Here is a 16,106-nt window from a genome sequence, read left to right as displayed (position 1 = left end):
TACTCGGCGCTTCTTGGCTTGTCTCTTGTATTCATTAAATGGAGCATCTCTTGTCACTGTCCAGCAATAGTCTGCAAGCATTGATGGGCTCCATTTGCCCTGATAGCGTTTCTCCATTGTTGCAATGTCCTGGTGAAAACGCTCGCCATGCTCGTCGCTCACTGCTCCACAGTTCGGTGGAAAAAAATCTAGATGAGAGTGCCAAAAATGTATCTTTAGTGACATGTTGCAACCAAGGCTTTTGTATGCCTTGAGGAGGTTTTCCACCAACAACCTGTAGTTGTCTGCCTTGTTGTTTCCGAGAAAATTTATTGCCACTAACTGGAAGGCTTTCCATGCCGTCTTTTCCTTGCCACGCAGTGCATGGTCAAATGCATCATCTTGAAGAAGTTCACGAATCTGAGGACCAACGAAGACACCTTCCTTTATCTTAGCTTCACTTAACCTTGGAAATTTTCCATGGAGGTACTTGAAAGCTGCTTGTATTTTGTCAATGGCCTTGACAAAGTTCTTCATCAGACCCAGCTTGATGTGTAAGGGTGGTAACAAAATCTTCCTTGATTCAACAAGTGGTGGATGCTGAACACTTTTCCTCCCAGGCTCCAGTGACTGTTGGAGTGGCCAATCTTTCTTGATGTAGTGGGAATCTCTTGCACGACTATCCCATTCGCAGAGAAAACAGCAGTACTTTGTGTATCCAGTCTGCAGACCAAGCAAAAGAGCAACAACCTTCAAATCGCCTCAAAGCTGCCACTGATGTTGGTCATAGTTTATGTACCTCAAAAGTTGTTTCATGTTGTCATAGGTTTCCTTCATATGGACTGCATGACCAACTGGAATTGATGGCAAAACATTGCCATTATGCAGTAAAACAGCTTTAAGACTCGTCTTCGATGAATCAATGAACAGTCTCCACTCATCTGGATCGTGAACGATGTTGAGGGCTGCCATCACACCATCGATGTTGTTGCAGGCTACAAGATCACCTTCCATGAAGAAGAATGGGACAAGATCCTTTTGACGGTCACGGAACATGGAAACCCTAACATCACCTGCCAGGAGATTCCACTGCTGTAGTCTGGAGTCCAACAGCTCTGCCTTACTCTTGGGTAGTTCCAAATCCCTGACAAGGTCATTCAGTTCACCTTGTGTTATGAGATGTGGTTCAGAGGAGGAGGATGGGAGAAAATGTGGGTCCTGTGACATTGATGGTTCAGGACCAGAAGTTTCATCCTCTTCCTCTTCCTCGTCTGACTCAAGTGAGAATGATTCTGGTGCATCAGGAACCGGCAGTCCTTCTCCGTAGGGTACTGGGCGTATAGCTGATGGAATGTTTGCATAATGCACAGTCCACTTTTTCTTCTTTGACACACCTTTCCCAACTGGAGACACCATGCAGAAGTAACAATTGCTGGTATGATCTGTTGGCTCTCTCCAAATCATTGGCACTGCAAAAGGCATAGATTTCCTTTTCCTGTTCAACCACTGGCAAAGATTTGTTGCACAAGTGTCGCAGCATATGTGAGGGGCCCACCTCTTGTCCTGATCTCCAATTTTGCAGCCAAAATAAAGGTGATAGGCTTTCTTAACCATAGTGGATATACTGCGCTTTTGTGATGCAAAAGTCACTTCACCACAAACATAGCAGAAGTTATCTGCACTGTTCACACAAGTACGAGGCATCTCTGCTCACTTTGGCTAAACAGAAATGTGTCCCTTTGCAAAATCAAATCCTGACAAATAAGAGAGCACAACACTGTATGATTTCTAGAGCTGATATAGGGCAATTTGTTCAGCAGAGTGATGTAAACTTTGTTACAATTGCATCATCCATGACTTCTAGGAATAACATGATGCAATTCATATCATGTATGATGCACTGCCAGCTTCAGATTGCATCATTCATTGTTTTGCCTAAAAAGCAAGTACTGTCCAAACCCAGTCATAGATTTATTCATAGATCCAGTCAAAGATGTATTTTAGTCATTTCTGGTTTAAATTGAGATCCCTTCCCTTTATAACTCACTTGTCCTCCGCCATTCCCAAGTCAAGGGTCGTATATACTGACCCAATAGCATATCTTGAAAACCAGAGCCAATCAACAATTTTAAGCATCATTTTCGTTCTCAGTGACCCTGAATTAGTAAAGTTTGACTACATTTATTTCAGAAGCATTTTGGCTGTAGAGCAGTGTTATTTGTATAGTGTGACAGTCACAGTTCCACAGAGACAGCAATGCCTGCTGCACATTTCCTTATAGTATTGTCACTCAAACACTGCTTGTTACTTCTGCAAAATGATTTGCAGTTTAATGTCTCTCTTTTCCTTATATGCAGTGTGAAGAGAATATATTTAGCTCTTCGGATAGTCCCGGCTATGTTTGTTTATACTCAGAAGCCTGATTCTGTTATACAGCACCTGTGCTTCTCAAATTAATCCACTCACAAACGTGTCTCCCAATTTTTCTGTATGTATGGTGAAGTGCATAAAAACCACACTTCCTTACAAATGTTAACTACATTTTTTCTAATCAAAACAGCCATAGCTGTTATTAAAAAAATCTCATAGCAATTCTGTAGATTTGGTTTTCCCATTCTTAAATAGTTTAAGACTTTCGCACAAAAATCCTTTATTTATTTTAATCATATTGTGTTAATTTTGTGAAACAATTCCACATACTAATAATTGCTTTGATCATTCAGGGACAAATCCTGCAGTCCTTACTCTGCCAACGCTCCCATTTACTTCAGTGGGTGTTTTACTGGACTGTAGGTTCATGAGGTTTTCTTTTTGTTTGTTTGTTTTTTCTTCAGTGCATAATAAAACAAAATCTGCAGGGATTGTATGTAAGAATCTATACAACAAGTTCTAGTTTGGACTGAAAACATATAAGGAGATGCACTCTCAGTGGTGGCTGGAACTCATGAAAATCACACAACCCTCTGGTTTGGTGAGAGTCAGAGCATCTTGTCTTTCTGTGTGAAAAAAATATTAAGTCAGAAAAGGCCCCTCCCTCTTTTTCTTGCTGAACATTTTCCTCAAACTATGACACTTAACAACAGTTTCATCCCTGTCTACTGTTCCCTTATGATTAGTGCTGCCATTAGAGATATGGTCCCCACAGCACGATGAGTCATCTCAGATTTTGACAACTGTAATAATTCCAGATGGTGAGAGTGTCACTGGCCCTAATTATCCTTCTAACCAGCATTCTGAACACATTGTCCCCTGATCCATTAGGAATAGACCAGCTTGTAGCCATCCAGATCTGGTTACATTTTGTTGTAAGGTTTGTTTTCTGTGGACAGAATATAAATTGTAAAAAAAACTCAACCACCTCCCCAAAAAAACCAAAGAAATCACAGAGCTGGTAGTTATTATCAACAATAGTGAGAGAACAAATGTAACCATATCATAGGATTGTATAACACTGTTAAAAACATTTGCAGAAATACACAATGGAAAACTCAGTTTATGAAGGGAAAACATCTGTGATGCCTAATTTTTTGTTTTTGTTTTGAGGTTTTATGAATGGGAGACTTATACAGAATAAGGTATTTCAATAAAAAGCTTAAAGCTGCTTAAAACCGAATGGCTTCGCCAACTGAAAATAGATAACACTTTTTAAAGTGACATTCCTCATGACATTTCTAAACAGCTCTGAATATAGTTCACTGATTTGAAAGTATGAATCATAAAAATAGTGTTGGGAGAAGTACTATAATCATAATGGCCATCTAGAATGCTCATTTCACAAGATGCCTGTTTAAATCAACTGAGCACTCACTAAAAATATGATGCAGTGGCTTAATTCCATGTTATGACTGAATTTAGCTGTTAAATTAATATATGTTTGGGAAAGCCAGGTAAGGGGTCTTTTTGATAATATTCATTTTTATCTATGGCTCATTTTTTTTGTAGGTTTCTCCTTAGGACCATCCCATTTTTCCTGCAGTATTACACAGAGCATGCTGTATTCTGAAATAGAAGCTTTAAACAAAGCAAAAGTGAAGAAGATACCTAACTGTTTTAACCTGAGTAGTATGTATGCATCTTCCTTACAGAAAGAAAGAGAGTGAAAAGGAAACAAAAAATCAGTGTCATAAAGTTTATTAAAATTATCTGAAGAGCTCTGTGTAAACAGAAGTTGGTCCAGTAAAAATATTCTCTCACCCACCTAGTCTCTCAAATAATCTGAGGCACATAAATTATTTTCAGCAGCACATGTGCTGCCTAGCATACATTTGTTACACAAACACCACTCAACAGTGCTCAGGGGGACCAGAAAAGCCTCACAATAGTTCCATAAACTATCCAGATACATATTTATAATCAAGGAGATGTAATGCACTTTATTTTTAAAAATTTATATAGCAAAATAACACAGTGAAAACTAATGTACAAAATCAAAATGATTCCCAATAGAATTCTTCCTGCATAGAGAATAAACTAAATGGCTCTTGCTACGAGGAACCAGAGCTAGTTTTAATGCCATGCTTTCTGGATCCTGATGACAGCAGCAAAAATATTCTCTTTGCTCCTCACATCAGACGGCATGGAACAAAAATGACTTATTTTTATAAGTGAGGCCCAGTGTATTCCACATTCATGGAAGCTTCCATTTATCACAGGATTTTAAGGCAGATCCTAAGCTGTCTCTCTCTCTCTCTCTCTATATATATATACACACACACACACCCTTATGTGTAGTATAAACCACATGCATGAGTCTGCAGACAGCTTGAAATGACAGTCCTGAGACATGTGCAATGTTCTACTCTTCTTAATTGCATGTTAACTCTGAAAGTGAATGATGACAGTTTAAATGCCACCTTTGCCTATTTCTGTGCTGATATCTTTAGCAGAAATAACCAGCTAATATGCTTAACTATAGAGCTGGGCAGGAACCAGATTTTCTGTTTCACAGGAAATATCATGATTTTCAAATGTTTTCCATTCTGAAATAGAATTTCTCACAAAATGAGTTTTAGAAAAAAAAGTTGATATGGGGTCAATTGAAATTTTTTTTCTTGATTAAAATCAAAATATTTTGCTCTGATTTTGACCTTTTTTAAAATTATATAAAAATGAATTTCATTTTGATATGAAAAATCAAAATTTTCAATCTGCAAATGTCAAAACAAGATGTTTAAACATTATCAAAACACTGTTTTGTGTTTTTCTAAATTAAATTTGGTTAAAATCTAGCTTTTAAAAAACATTTCAATTGACAGAAATGGCCTTTTTGTTTCATTGAAAAACCAGTTTGTCAAAGAATTTCCAACCAGCTGTATTTATCCATATTTATTGTGTGCTGGGGGTAATTGGTTGTTGCCAAGGGCTGGTGTAACAGGGTACAAGAGCACCCCCTAGCCCACACCCAAATGTAGTAGCCAAATAACCCTGACCTATTAGAGGGTGTAGGGAGTCAGGGCAATACAGAGGGCTGCTGGGAGGGGGCAGCTGGATGTGAACTGGGGCCTTGCCTTCAGGTCTGTACGTTGAGACTGTTGGTTGTAATTGCAGTCTTCGCTCGTTTTGTTTTGTTTGGACTCCTTATAAGTTCTCATAAAAGTGGCTCTGGGAAGATGGGACCACACTGACTGAAGCTCACCTGACTTTTATTCTGTAGGGTGTGAAATCAGTGCACTAGCCCACAAGTGGCTAGGATAAAGAACTAGACATTTAAGTCACCTCCCCCTAACCCTCTTCCCAAATGTCATGTTACATCCAATCCTGTCAACAGGTGGAGGGAAAGAGGTATTTCATTTCCATTGCCAAAATGCTATTGGGGGCTGAGACCTCAAGCTGCCATCTGGGTGCCCAAAGCCCCAACTACCCCGTGCCCACCTGCCAAAATATTCCCCTCCCCTCCTGACAGTTTCCAAAATACAGTTATGCATTGTCAGTACAAAAAATATGCACGGCCTTGAAAATTTGGGAGCAGTGTAGAATAAGTGATATAATATCAAAATAAATGTCACAGGGTAGTATAGTGTTGTGTATTATTCATGTTCTTATGTCCTAAAATCCTCAATTTCTGAATTTACCTAAATCTGCTATAAAAATTCTAATTCATCCATCCTAGTGTATTCAAGAAACTAGGAGGCTTTGATGCAGAGGTTGAGTGCAGTTTGCCACACAGGATAAGGCCATGTTGATGTGGCCTCAGATCCTTTAATCTCCTAAGCATTACATTTCAGATTAACTCTTAACCTTCATTGCCAGGGGAAGATGACTTCCTAAAGAGAGGATTACATATGTAATATTAATATAATATAGGATTTTATGTTAATAGAGTTAAAGTTTCTTGGTGGTATGTTGTCCCCTTGCAAGATGTTGGGTTGAGCAAAATTCAGACTTCTGAAAACCAGGAAATGCAGATTTAAGGTTACCCAGATTATATTTAGAACCAATAGTGAAGGAGATAGACATAAGGGAAGCTGATAGCTGTGTTTCTATCTTTTGTGGTGATTTTATTGTTCTGGCAACAAACAGGAACAAACAAAAGTGAGTCTCTGCCCAAGGTCGGTACAGAACGCCCAAACATTTAAAGGGACAGAACATCACATTTCTCCACCCAGCTTTAAAATACTTTCCAAATACATTATCATTTACAGGGCTAACATAAAGGCAAACTAAAAGTTGTGGGTGGACTAGCACAGACTCTCAAATTGCAAGGGATTATTCTGCCCTGGAATAGAAACTCATTAGCTAAACAAATTATAAATTCATATGCACATCTGGATTTGACATTCTTTTTGGATAATGCAGTGGTGTGACATTGTCCTGTACAACAGAAACAGTTGGTACCAGAGTTCCTTCCAACAAGTTATCAAAAGTAACTGAAATAAATAGGATGAAATTCAATAAGGACAAATGCAAAGTACTGCACTTAGGTAGAAACAATCAATTGCACACATACAAAATAGGAAATGACTGCCTAGGAAGGAGTACTGCAGAAAGGGATTTGGGGGTCATAGTGGATCACAAGCTAAATATGAGTCAACAGTGTAACACTGTTGCAAAAAAAGCAAACATCACTCTGGGATGTATTAGCAGGAGTATTGTAAGCAAGACATGAGAAGTAATTCTTCCGCTCTACTTCGCACTGATTAGGCCGCAACTGGAGTATTGTGTCCAGTTCTGGGTGCCGTATTTCAGGAAAGATGTGGACAAATTAGAGAAAGTCCAGAGAAGAGCAACAAAAATGATTAAAGGTCTAGAAAACATGACCTGTGAGGGAAGATTGAAAAATTGAGTTTGTTTAGTCTGGAGAAGAGAAGCCTGAGAAGGGGACATGATAACAGTTTTCAAGTACATAAAAGCTTGTTACAAGGAGGAGGGAGATAAATTGTTCTTCTTACCCTCTGAGGACAGGACAAGAAGCAATGGTCTTAAATTGCAGCAAGGGCAGTTTAAGTTGGACATTAGGAAAAACTTCCTAACAGTCAGAGTGGTTAAGCACTGAATAAATTGCCTAGGAAGGTTGTGGAATCTCCATCATTGGGGATTTTTAAGAGCAGGTTGGACAAACACCTGACAGGGATGGTCTAGATAATACTTAGTCCTGCCTTAAGTGCAGGGGACTGGACTAGATGACCTCTCAAGGTCCCTTCCAGTTCTATGATTCTATAAAATTAGGAGTTGTAACAGGAGGCAGCTTGATTGGAAAAACAGAAAATCTTACTGGAATAGCCCTAGACTCTGGTACTTGCTGAGGCTGCAACCTTTCCATATGTCTTTTCAATAAACTACCATCGGAGAGTTTCACCACAAACAAAACTGGTCCTGTGCATTTTACAACTCCAGGTACCCATTTCATTCCACATCTGTAGTTGTGAGTCCATGCTAAGTCTCCTGCTCGGAAAGAACAATGACAAGTTTCACTTTGCATAGCTTGGGATTTGGCGACACATGGGGCAACATTAGGACATAGCAGGTCCAAACAGATATGCAAAGATTGCTTCAAACAAAGACTTGCATGTGACTCCTGAGTACGTGGTGTGTTCCTATAGACAAGCAAGAAGTTGTCTGATTTCTGCTGGTGACTCAAAATAGAATAGTTTGTTCTTAAGGCATGCTTACATGTCTGTACAAAGTGTTCTGCTAGTCCATTTGTGGCAGGATGCTATGGAGCAGAACAAATGTGCTGAATTGTATTTCTAACTAAGAACCTCTGAAACTCTTCTGAACAGAATTGAAGTCTATTGTCACTCACCAACCCTAATGGTAGACCAGACTGGCTAAACAAGGTATGAAGATGTCCAATGATCTTGGTAGCTATAGTCGAAGTCATTCTGCAAACTTCTGGCCATTTTAAATGGTGTCAATGATGACCAAAAACATATAACCTTCTAATGGTTCAGCAAAGTCCACAGGGATACGTATCTGTGATCCAGGAAGCCCATCAATGCCAATTTAAAGAGCACACACCATAACATAACTCTCATCAGTCCTGACACACTGATTGGCCCAATTTACTGTTGTCATAATCTGTATCTAAAAGGTATTGTGCAGGTGTCATATGCAAACTGGTATCACTCTGGTCATCAATATTATTGCGTCATGTATGCACGAGTTGTGTATAAAGAATTATAGATGTGTGATGGAAATGTGTTTGTTTGGCAGACAGTGCCTAAGCCCGCCTGTCCAAGATAAAGGAATCTTGTTTCTGTGAGGGTCCAGTGAGAGGGACTGGACACTACAGGCAGCATAGTTTTGGGGAGACTTGGGACTAGATGGGCTGTTGGTGTCACCCTGCAAGGAATAAACAGGCTGATGGAGGCCAGCCTGAGGTCATTGTGCAGTGAGCATGCTGCCGGTGTCAGGGTTCTGGGTCAAAGCATCACAGCACAGGAGCATTCAAGGTTACAGAGCAGGCAGTGGCACAACCCTTTATTGGTCTGGGTGAAACCTCAAAGCATCAGTGTGCAAGGAATCTGTGGTCATAACCAAGAGTATAGATGAGCGGGGCCAGGATCATGCTGAATTTGTTGACACTCAGTACAGCACTTCACCTTCCTCTCCATGTCTTTATTCATTCCTGGCCAACAGACATGACTCAGGGCTATGGCCTTCATTTGTACAATACTAAAATGATGTTCATGAAGAGCTACCAGACTGTGAGAATCGAGTGATTTTGTTTTTGAATGATCACTTGTATTCTCCATTAGATACACTCCTGATTCATAGATAATTCAGGTTGATCTGACACAAATGTTGTAAACTGGGGATTCTTATGCTCCAACACTGTACTTGGTAATACCATTCTTTTCACAAGAGAAAGCAAATCATCCTTAGTGGTTTCTTTGTTAATATCTGTGCTAGTGATGGGTAATCTATCCATCAAATTGACATAAAACACTGTGTCCAAAGTTTCTTTGTGCTGATGGAAGATTGGGCATAGCAGACATAACAGTCCATCAGCATTGCCATGAAGAGTCTCTTTACAGAACTGAATAGTATAGGAATGAATTGAAAGTAGCAATGCCCATCACTGCATATGAGCAGCAGCCAATGATGGAATTCTATGTTTTGGTCCAAAAATTGAAATTCATGGGCAGTGATCCATCTGCAAAGTAAAATGTCTACTATACAGATAGGTGTTGAACTTCAGAATTCTGAAGATAATACTGAGCATCTCCCTTGATTTCTGCGTAGTTCTTCTCAGGGATTGTGAGTGTTTGTGAAGCAAAGGCAATTAGTTTCTCCATGCCCTCAGGAAAAATGTGGTAAAAAACTGTACCCATTCCATATCCTAGCATCACAAGCCAATTGCAATGGTAGTGAGGCATCCAAGTGCATAAGAACTCTGGGTGATGTCAATGGTTTCTCTACTACTCTAAATACTCAATCATGTTCTTTAGTCCATTTTTTTTTTCTTGTAGCAGTTCATGTAAAGGTTCCAATACTGTCATCAGATTAGGCAGAAATTTACCATAGCAGGTAAGCAGTCCTAAGAATGAGCATTACTGTGACATGTTCTTTGGTGGTGGTGCTTGAAGAATCACCTTTTCTTTCCCTGATAATTTCTTTAAGTCAGTGGTATTAATTATGTGTCCAAGATATTCAGCTGAAAATTTGAAAAACCCACACTTGTCTCAATGCACTCTCAGTCCATGGTCTTCCAAACATTGTAAAACCACATCCAAATTCCAAAGATTATCATCTTGATTATTTCCTGTAACAAGGATGTTATCCAAGTAGCACTGAACTCCATTCAGTCCCTTCAGGATCTCATCCATGGCTTTCTGGAACAGGGGAGATGCTGGTATAATTCTAAAAGGCAACCTTTTGTATCAAAATAAGCCTTTCTGCACATTGATTGTAAGATATTTGTGAGATGCCGAATCAATCTCCATTTGCAGGTATTCATTGAGCAAATTCAATTTACTGAAACACTGACCTCCACAAAGAGTAACAAGCAAATCTTCAGTGTAAGGTAGTGGATACTGGTCTGCACCTAAAGTTGGACTCAGTATCAATTTGAAATCTCTACAAATTTGCATGGAGCCATTCTTCTTGATCACTGGTATGATGGGTGTAGCTCACTCACTGTGTGAAACTGGTGACAAGACTCCAGTGTTCACTAAACAGTCCAAATCAGCTTCCACCAGGGGCTTCAGAGCATAAGGCATAACTCCGGGCTTACAGTATTTTGGCTGACTGTCAGATTTAACAGTGAGCTTCACTGACACGCTCCTCATTTGTCCAAGTTCTTTTTCAAAAATGTTGAAGTGTCTGTCCAGTATTTCTTGAAGGTTTCAAGGTGTTTTCAAGATTATTCTTGATCTTGGTCCACTGTACCATGAGCATTTCAAGTCAAGTGCTGCCAAATAATGATGGATAATTTCCTTCAGTGACATGAAAAGATAAAACAACCATCCATCTAGTTGAACTTTCATCTGGAGTATCCCTTTTTGGATTAACTTTTCTCTGGTATGTCTTCAAAATTATGGAAGTTTCTTCCAGAGGAACTTGTGACAAAGTCTGATGAGAGCTAGATGCAGTAATCAGTGAGATGGCAGCTCCAGTGCCAAGCTCCCTCAATCAAGAGTGTGACCCAGATGCCATCTCTTACTCCTGCTTTCGATAACACATGCTATGCTTGATCTTGATCAGTGCTCTTGTCTTTTTTTACATTTTGAATTCCCAATTTCCATCTTTTCTTAGGTTCAGTCTCCATAGATGTCTTCTAGGATGGATGGTTACTGTGTGTTGCTGGTTGTTGAACTGTGCAACAGGTTACAGCAATGTGTCCTTTCTCCTGGCACTTCCAGGAAATGACCTGGCATGCCCAACAGTCCTCCTCAGCATGCATAGTGTGTGCACAATGGCCACATGGAAATTCCTTACATTCCCATGACCCTCTGGTTTTGCTGATTCAGGTGGTGTATTCCTCAGTTCAGATTAAATTCCAGAGCCTTCTCTGCAGTTTCCATGGGAATAGCTACCTCAACAGTTTTATTGAATGTAAGCGCTGATTCAGTAACTTTTTCCAGATCTGGTCATTGCATAATCCAGAGACAAATCGTTCATGCAGAGCATCACTTAATGTTTTTTGGAACTGACAATGCTCTGTCTGACAAGTGACCTTAGAGCAACAACAAACTGTGCTACCAACTCACCTCTTCCCTGATGTTGCTGATAGAACCAATATTGTTCTGCTATCATTACTGGGGTAGGAGAGAAATGAAATAGTATCCTGTGAGTAAAGCCACATCTACATTTCAGCTGTGCTTCCCAGCTCGTGTAGATGTATCCATGCTCTTCTTCTTGAACTACCATGCTCAAAATAGCAGCACAGCCAGGGTAGCAAAGGGGTGGCTTGGATGAGCTGCCCTAGTACAAACCTACCTGGCCACCCCTGGGTAGGTACTCTGGGAACTAGTCCAAACCACCATCACCCATGATACCCTGGCTACACTGATATTTTTAGTGTGCTAGCTTGAACAGAGCTAGCGCAGGTACATCTGTGTGATCCAGAAGTCACATCTCCCAGTTCAAATGTAGACATAATCTTAGGGCAGTGGTTTTCAAACTTGGGTACACAAGCTCTCGTCAGGGGTACAAGAGAAAAATCCTGTACTGGCAGACAACGCATTTTATTTAGTGGGACTTGGCAATCTAATCATAGATATATTATGACCCTGTATCAGATAGGAGTATGAAATAGGCTACATTATTTGGAAAGGGGTACGCGGCCTAAAAAGTTTGAAAAACACTGCCTTAGGGTTAGGGAATTGAGAAAGGCCATAAAGTGGTTCTTAAATTGTAGGTGTGATATTCTGTCTGAGGAGTTGGTTCAAGTGTGGGACTACAAGCCCAGATCTGGAAACGTCTGACTTTTTTAGTGCATACTTCGCCGGCCCTTGGCACTATGTGCATACAGACAGATTGCTCCAAGAAGATGGAGGGAAGGTGGCATGGGCAATTTTTTTTTTTTTTGTCCTTTAATAGTGTTAACTGGAATCCTGTGGGGGAGAGTGAATGGCTTGTAAAAGGAGGTGAAGAGCTTGTACACTTCAGCAACTGTGGGGTTGACAGAGTAAGGATATGTGTGTTACCAGGGCTTATTGGGGCATTACTGAAAGAGGGCAGAGTTAAGGTTACATGGGCAAAGTTAACTTTGCATTTCCTGGTTTTCAGAAATTTGCATTTTGCTCAACTGAGTATTCTGTAAGGGGATACCATACCACCAAGCAACCTTAAATCTGCATTATTTGGGATGTGGGGAGGGGGGGGTGGGTTGCAGTTGTTTCCTAGATTTTTTAACAGGAAAAGAGATGTTGGTAGGAGTTAGTAGTCATTTAGGTAGTTGTACCTATAATTAGCAAATCGAACCAGTTGCACTCTCCTTCCACCCCACTCATATATCAGCTGTGCCCCACCAGCCCTGTTTCAGCACATTTCTCCAGTAATGCCCCTAGCCCATTCACTGCATTCCCTCCCCCCAGCATGCCCCATCCCCACTAACGTATTCAGGCCTTCACACAGAAATCAGAGAACTCCTCTCCCTGAAGCCTTTACGCCCTGGTATACACATTTTTCTATTGCCGTTACTCACCCCCTCCTATAACTCAATACATATGAAGTGCCTCCAGAAGTAGTTCTCAACCTATTTACCATTGTGGGCTGCATATGCAGCCCACAGTGTGTTATGTGGGCCATATCCAATACTACCTGTATGGCCCTGAGGATGTCACATGGGCTGTATGTTGATTGGGGCACAAGCAGCCTATGGGCTGCAGCTTGAGAACCATTGCCTGGAGCAAAGGACAACTATGTTACAGTGGAATGGTGTTCCAGGTCAGGGTTCAGAATGGTTGGTGGGTGAAATTTGAGGCAGGGCTGGTGAGAGAAATCAAAGACAGGGTTTCTGTTCCAAAATAGTGACAGTTTTATGTGTGCGGGAAAGATCCTGTGGGCCCTGTCCATTAGATGTATCCCATCTCTGAGAAACACTGAGCCCTGGTCTACACTGAGTAACATAGCTGAAGTCAACGTACTTAGATCGACTTACCGTGGTGTCTTCACTGCGGTCAGTCGACTGCTGCCACTCCCCGTTGACTCTGCCTGCACCTCTCGCGGCGCTGGAGTACAAGAGTCGACGGGAGAGGGCTCGGGGGTCGATTTATTGCGTCTAGACTAGACGCGATAAATCAATCCCTGCTGGATTGATCGCTGCCCGCTGGTCTGGCGGGTAGTGTAGTCATACCCTGAGATGTCAGACCTTGTAATGTTTCTATACCTTACAGTACACATTTTCGGATCAGCCAGGAACCCTCTAATGTCTAATGTTCTGCCAATACTTAATTTTCATGCAGTGTTGGAATGCCCTGGCAGAGCTGTGGGGTGCAGGAAGGGTGGGGTGCAGAGGTGGGATACATTAGCAAATGTGTGGGATAGCAGTCAGGGTACAGTGGTGGGGCTGCAGGAGGGATCGGGTGCACTGGCAGGACTGGGGCTGCAGGAAGGTGGACTGGCAGAGCTGTGGACAGTATGTGGGGTTGGGATGTACTGGCAGATCTCGGGGTAAAATGCCTCCCTTACCTGAGCCCCCATCCTCTCTCACCTCCCCTACCATCCATCCCCACATATTCCCCTTCTCATAACTTCCTGCAGCCCCAAACCCTTCTCTCCATATCCCATTCCCTCCCCTTCCAGGAAGCAGTCACGTGTCTTATTTTTCTTCTCAAATACTTTGATTACAGTGCCCCCAAAATAAAATTGCCCTCCAATACTGACAAATTGCAGCAACCTCCAGCCACTCAGTTAAAAACTCCTTTTGTCTCAAGTGTGGGCTTGTGATTAACTTATCCTTAGATAGGTTAATTGAAGGATGAGTTTTCAGCCACCAAGAGGTCTGATTCATCCAATCATTAGTACTTCTCAGTTTAACAGTCCAAGGCAACAGAAGGAAATCAGGTTTTTTGAGTATTGTAATTTGGGAACCCGTTGGTCCCAAATTTGGATTACTAATATCACCCCATGTCCCTATGAGGCACACTAGTTTTCAAAGCAATCCGATTAACTGTTCAGATTTTAGAGCTCTTACAGGAATCATATTTCAATCATATAAAATGGCAGAAATTGAAATTTTCTAGCCATTTCTCTGTATTGGAGCACATAGAGTATAAAAAAAATGTACATTTTCTTAAATACCATTCTCAATTTGGGTCCACCAAACATTTACTGGGTGCCATGTGCTACCTTGGATATCTGAAAACTCTACAGATTAAGACCATTTTGATGCACAGCTTGTCAAAAATTAGCTTTCTAGCTCTCCATAAAACCTCACACCTAGAAGAATTTTTTTAAATGGCTAATTTTTGGTGGGTCTTATATCTCCAGAACCCCACATTCAAATGACTCAGAATACAGGTCACTACCCCGGCCGTGCTCCCTCATGAGGCACACCAAATCTCAAAGAAATCTGACTAACCATGTTGAATTTAGAGGACTTAGGTTGACCTTTAAACAGACATCATGACACAACCTTAACTGTAGTTGTGCTACTGCACCTGTAGGTGTGCGATACTTTTCTGTTTACATGATTATTGAGGCAGGCTGACAGATGCTATAAGGAGAATGCTGCTTGCATATCTCTCCATCCCCTATGAGAACTGAGAAGAGAGTGCTTCCCATCCACTGTTTCCATGACGTAGGAAATGACCAGGCCAGCGTGAGTGTGCACTCTCAAAGTGGGTAACTAGGTATTCATACACTTCTATCCATACTCCTCAGACTTGAGAGAAAAGAGAAAGCAAATGAACTAAAGTAAAACAACCTAAAAATAGATTTCAGGGGTCTCCACTCGATTCAAGGAACAGTAAGGAGCAAAGGAAATTCTTCTACACAGATTTTTAGGCAGGTAAGAAGAGGAATTCTTGTTCATCCATGTCTTCAGAGCTCTCATCTTGAGGTCTTGAATATTAAACTTAAAAAAACTAAATGGAAAGTGAGTCAAGCCTTTTGGAGGATCCCAAGACCACTTCCTTCCCCTCTAGTGAACCTGTTCCTGTAACAGTAATGGACAAAAGTACTGTCCTGTTTTGTTAATCTCTCTGAATTTCTAATTGGAAACTTTGCTTCCCCTTAAAAGACCTCAGCAGCTTGATTGACCTCTGCAGTTTATCAGGTTAAAGACTCCCATTTTGATGGGTAAAAGGAATAGCTTCAGAAGTGTTTGATCATTAAAGAGATGAGCTCTCTGTTCAGATACAATAGAAAGGTAAAAAGTCAGCCAAGGAGGAATATTGTGGGTGAACTCCTGATCTCACTGAAGTCAGTGGGTATTTTGCCACTGACTTCAAGGGGATGAGAATTTCATATTGAGTGCGCATTATCTGGAATATCCAAATAGGACTGTAACTGGATCAACAATGAAAGAGGCGGCAGCATAAAGCAGGGTTTCACATTACAATGTAACAATTTTTGGTAAAGTGGAAGTGATGTTGAAGTATGTCAACAAGGATGAAAGGTTAGTGCACTAACCCATCATTATACTTGCTCTTCTAAATTTTGAATCCTTTATGAGGTTATGCTATATATGTGCCATGGGTGACTCTGCTCCTTTCTTTTTTGTCTGAGCAATCTACGTA

Source organism: Malaclemys terrapin, chromosome 5 (genome assembly GCF_027887155.1).
Source record: "Malaclemys terrapin pileata isolate rMalTer1 chromosome 5, rMalTer1.hap1, whole genome shotgun sequence".
NCBI classification, from domain to species: domain Eukaryota; kingdom Metazoa; phylum Chordata; order Testudines; family Emydidae; genus Malaclemys; species Malaclemys terrapin.
This window is presented reverse-complemented; position numbering follows the sequence as displayed.